Raw genomic sequence first — 5917 nt, forward strand, 5'->3', positions numbered from 1 at the left:
TTTATCAATAGATGAGCTGAGTTAATTCCACCCTTGGTTAAGAGGACGAGAGATCCTGATTAGGGGGTTATGTTAAATGTTGAGGCAGAGGGATGCCTGGAATTGGTACTCGGGGTGAGGTACTGGCTCAATGGGTTGGAAAGAACCTAGATGATGATTGTTAGAAGGGATTATAAGACATGATTTGAACCGTGGAGACGGGTGGACTTATAAGTTCGGTTTGGACTGTTGGGGGTAACAGTAGCGTAGATCAATGGGTTTGGTGAATTGGATAGTTCATTTTGGGAATTTATACTGATGGATGTATCCGGAATTGATGGCGACCCATTTAAGGATTTGAGATATGGAATAGTCTAAGGAGTTTGGGCTGTTCTGATGTAAGGATTTATCGTCTGTATGTGGATGGCAGAGAGAGCCATGGGGTTCGAGGAACTGATGGTTGATGATTAGAGCATGAGTGCTAGAGCCGCAGGGGCAGTGCTTCCTTTGATGGAATTAGTAAGGAGAGAATTGTGATAATCGAGTTGAAGGGACCCCAGACAGTGCTTGGACACCTAATTTAAGATTTGAATGAAGCTTGATTGCTAAGGTGGTTGTCGAGCTGGCGGCAGGAACCAGGGAGGTTATTTGGTGTGCACATGAGGGAGAGGATACCACCTGAGAGGAGGTTAGGTGAGGGCATGACTTCTACTTAGAGTAACTCGAGATGTGAGTATGGATTTCCCCTGGTGAGGGAACAGAGAACTGGAATGCATCGATACGTTCAAGGTTCGAGGCTGATTCCTCGAGGATGAGTATTTAACTGAATGGTTATGCTATGGTTGCGTAACGAACTGGAAGGACTCGGTGTTGAGAATGTCCTGAGTGGGAGATGGACATAGAGAGGTCGACTCAAAGGTGCCATTTGAGAGGCCGAGGACAGTAATACTTATTGATAAGGAAATAGAGACTCTGGCAGACGGATTGTAGAGGATCTCATCTGGAGTACGTAAAGGAGACAGAGCTGACCAGTGGGAAAGTTATGGGAGTATGCAAAGAAAGATTTAGGGAATACTTCAAGGTCAGACTACAGATAGGATTGGTATAAGGGATGTTGTAAAAGACGGTATTGGCCGACAGAAAGTCTATTGAAACAATCGAAGGAATTTGACCCTGGAAAGGCCAGAGTGTTGTACTGCAGGGGTTGTTAGCATCGTCGGGTTAGGAAGAAAAGTACAAGATTGGATACAAGAAGGGACGATGTCCCCAAGAGTTGATCTACGACCTGGTTATTGCCAGTTGGAAACCAGGGATAGAGACATTTCGTGGATTGTCTAGTTTGCGCCGGCTAGAGTGTGAGGAGTTGGTAACAAAGATTCTGGAATGGTTCAAGCTACAGCGGCACAGGTAAGTTCTTTAGACAGAGAATGCATGAACGGTGTGGGCATGTCCCCTTCAAGCTCACGAGCAGTGCATGTGGATTACTCCCAGACGGAAATGGTGAGCAACTGATTATTATGCTGAAGACGTTAGTACCCAAAAGGCAGAGTCTCAGGTAAGGTTCTACGGAGTGTTAGTCGGGTGTCGTCAGGAGTTCTCAGATTACAGCTGCAAGAAGAAAGGACAGGTATGAGAAGATTTGATCTGAAGTCACAAGGAAGCTAATGAAGAACGTCTGAAGAATAGAAAGCACAACAAGACTGGTAAGCGCGTCATCTACTGCATAAGCACCTCCGGTGATTTCTACATCCAAGATGAGGAGAACAGTAAAACTTGAGGTTAGACGGATTGAGTGGTGTCAAATCAGAAAGAAATTCAGAAGACAAGGTAAGATTTGATTGGTTACGGACGATGATGGAATTTGCGTGTGTTTTGATTAAGTAAAGAGTGATGGCATAAAGGACTTGATCTATGATGAGGACATGGACTTGTAGGGGTGCATCACGGATTAGGCACGCCCAGGCGCATCTGGCGCGAGGATGGATCGAACCTTACGGGAGGTGAAAGAATGAACGTGGTTGATATGCTTGGAGCGTTAAGTTAACAGTTACGCGTATTATAAGGTGCTTGAGTCTTGGGTATTAGTAAGAAAGATAGCGTCGAGACACAGAGGTGGTGAAAAGTAACAGCCGGATGATCAGTGTTTGAAATCCTTGATTGGACGAGGGGAGATATGTTTGGAGACGGAACTCCTAGCTGTGAGGCGTGTGTCAGTCAGGGGATGGCGCCATAGACTGTAATAGAGTGGACAAGGCGACGACTGAGTTTGGCGTAACGCTAGTAAGTATGTTTAGCTGGTGAGTGTCAACGATCTATGGAATTCAAAGTGTTGGCTTGAGTTGAAGCAGGGAAGGACCCTGCTAAGGTAGTATAAGTTGGGATACCAGGAATGGATGAAGGATCCAATTAGATTTGGTTTATGAACGAGAATTCTGAATGGATATCATTCCACCTCCTAGGGTACGTTGTACTGGGTGGGTCGAGCGGGTGACGGAATCTAGTGTTTTCCTTTGGACCCTGAGGGGTTAAGTGATGTGGTAGTGTATGATGGGAATAGACCACTTTAGACCTTGAGTAAGGTGTTTGGACATGAAAAGTTTTAACTCAGTTGATGGAGTTAATGTGGTTGGGTCAAGTGAACTGGTTTCAGGATGGAGCATCGATGATATCGAATTGAGACCCTATATTATTTTAAATTTTGGAATGGATTTAGAGAAAGAAAAGAGCAGAGTGGGAACCTGGAATTATCAGTTGATTGCAAGTGAATTGGCAGTCTGAAAGTTATCAAAGATCTTAAAGAATTAAGCGCTGAGTAGGCGAATACTTGAGGTATTAAGGGAAGTGTAATCCCTGACGAGTTAGTCGTGGTGGCAGTTGTTGGTGTCTTGTTAATGTAACGCATAGTGAATACTACGGTTTGGCTTTAGTTCAGAGAGAAAGCCAAAGAGGTCGTTGAAACTTCTCAAGGCAGGGGTGTCTGCCTATTTGAAAGAATAAAGAGCAGGTAAATTGTTAAATGTTGAGGAAATAAAGTTCCGGAAGGAAAGATTTGTAACTCTACGTAATAACAGACGAGGATCTGTAAGGTGTTCAGAGAAAGAAGGGAGAGTTCTGACTCTTATTTCAACATGAAATTCAGAAGTTGTACTAAGGGTTAGGCCAGCGGGGCCTACAAGCTGATCCCACCTAGTAGAGGTGATGAATTGGTCAATGAATTGGCTATCGAGAAGACAATGAATTGGTAATTGTAATCTAGGCAGACCCTGAAGTTTCAGCAGGGTTGCGGTGTAAACAAGAAGCTATCGGGAGCATGGCTATTAGACAAAATCTTGGGAGGCAAGATTGTTACTCCTGTAAGAGTGTTGTTGAAAAGTAAAGTAAAGGCGGTGGACCTTGGAAGTTATGGTCAGAACTGTGGGTTTATTGACTGATGTGTTTGGATAAATTTCGAGGACGAAATTTTTATGAGGAGGGGATAGTTGTAACGACCCAAATTCGCTAATAAGGCTTAAGGGCCTTGATTAGCGTGCCAGGAGGGCATGATGGGATTTATGTGTGATTTTAATGATTTAAATGCATGGTTATGATTTAAAGCATGTTATATGACTATTTGTTTATCTGTGATGCATGACTATGTATGTTAGTATGCATGTAGGCCCGGATCGTGTAAGAAGGGCATAATTGTAATTTTGGCCATGTTGGGCATAACTGCGTTGATATGTGTTGATTGTTGAGGCCACAGTGGTATGTGGATGTATCTGTGCTTTATGACTCGAGGCGATCCCAGTGGGCAGGCTAGCGGAAAGTGATGACAGGAATTTATACCCGGCTCGGGGCGAGCCTGGGGGTACGAACAGGAATTCAGAGAAATAGATTGAGATTTATTTTGATGATGGGGGATAATTATTTGGTGATTTATCAGGTATTGGGAAGCAACGGGAAAATATTAGAGACACTTGAGGATTAGCGGGAATTGGGTGAATGACTAAAATGGCCCTACTTGAACAAAAGGATTTAGAATTTATAGGGAGGGCGTTTTGGTCATTTGGCTTTTGGAGATAGGTTTTTTATAAGGCTTTATAGAGAGAGGGAATGCTGAAAGAAAAAGAAAAGAAAGAAGAAGGAAAGAAAGAAAAGAGAGAAAACAGGGGGGGTTTTCTCAAGGAACGGTTTGTGCGTTCTTGCACCGTTCCTCTCCGTTTTTCTTGGGGAAAAGCTTAGTGGAGAGCAAGGATAGGCTGAGCATCAAGGATCTTGGGTTAGACTTGAAGATTTGGCAAGAACACATCAATGTTTGAGGTAAGTTTTAGAGATTTTCGGTTTTAAGGGTTTTGATGGTTTGAGCTGTGTTTTGAGCTGGATTGATGGGAATCTCAGGGGATTTTTGGGCAAGCTTTGAGGGAGAGCAAGCTAAGGAGGCCTAGGGTTGAATCAAGGTCGAAATTTGCAGCAATGGTATGATTTCTAAGACTTTAACTTTGTGGTTTGCTTGAATTTCTGGTTTAGGGTTGTTCATGGTAGATTTTGAGATTTGGGATAAATGATCTTGGGATTTGAGGATCTGGGATGCTTGGGATGAATGGAGAGTGTTCATAAGCTTGATTTTTGAGTTTGGTAAAGATTTGGGGAAGTTTGGTTTGAGATTGGGTGAAAGAAATCGCAGAAATGCGATATTGGGATTTCTGGGCTGCAACTAGCGCTACAGCGCTAGTCAGTGGGCGCTGTAGCGCTAGTCCCTGTTTCTGGAGGGGTGTTCTGCTTGTAGCGCTACAGCGCCCTCTTTAGAGCGCTGTAGCGCTGCACTGTTCACAGAGGTGAATTTTTGGGTTTTGATGAGGGATTTTGACCTAGGGTTCGGGGTTCGATTTCGCCACTTTGTTTTGGGGATTTAGGACTTCCGGGGGGGCTCGGGATTGGTCCCGAGGCTAGGTATTCGGACTTGGGGTTCGGTGTTGACTTTGACCTATGTTTGTGCCTAGGTGTGCGCTAAGGCTCGAGTGGGATCGTGCTCAAGGAGTCAGGTGATCTAAACTATCGCATTGTCAGGTAAGAAAACTATAACACCCGTAGGATAGGGCGTGGGCCCATAGTATGATTGCGGGGGCGCGGCCCTATATTGCATCACATGTTAGGGTGCAGACTTAAATGAATTATTATGTGATTGCATGTTGTTGTGTTATATTATATGTGTGATTATGATGAAATGAGCGGCAAGGGCCGAGTACGGCGTAGGCCGGGGCGGCCGTGGGCCGAAAGTAACACCTAGCACATGGGATGCTATAGTCAGGGCGGGGCCCGGTGGATTCATGTGTTATGCTATATTCAGGGTGGGACCCAAGGGATACATGAGTTATCCTCGCGGTGAGAACCGATACCCCAGGCTTCGGTAAGGCTCTGGGGCGGCATGGCCGTGTTTGCTTAGTCTAATGGTTGACTTGTTTATTTGTGGATTATCTGATATGATTAACCATATATATTTGCATATGTTATGTTCTGCATGAGTTTTCTTGCTGGGCTTCGGCTCACGGGTGCTCCGTGTTGCAGGTAGGGCAAAGACTGAGTCAACCAACCATGAGTACGGAGAGCATGAAGCGACGCGTACATGTTCGGCCTGCCCGACTGCTTTGGTTGGGGGTTTATTCGAAAGTGGCTGTAATAATCTATGATTTTATGATTTCTTAACTGTAACCTTATTTCAAAAATGTAATTAGTTTTCAAACCTTATTTTGGGATCCCAAATGTTTAATAATAGAAGTTTTAATGAAACGACGCCTTTTCAAATATTACAGCCTTAACTTTTAATTAGTCATACTTTTGTTTCAAAACCTCGGTTAGCGAGTTCATTGCACACTGTTTTGTCTTAAAAACTCACTTAGTAACGGCTCTAAGGAAGTAGGGCGTTACAATTATTAATTGTAAAAACTTTTATTAAATAAAA

This window comes from Humulus lupulus, chromosome X (genome assembly GCF_963169125.1).
Source record: "Humulus lupulus chromosome X, drHumLupu1.1, whole genome shotgun sequence".
Lineage (NCBI taxonomy): Eukaryota > Viridiplantae > Streptophyta > Magnoliopsida > Rosales > Cannabaceae > Humulus > Humulus lupulus.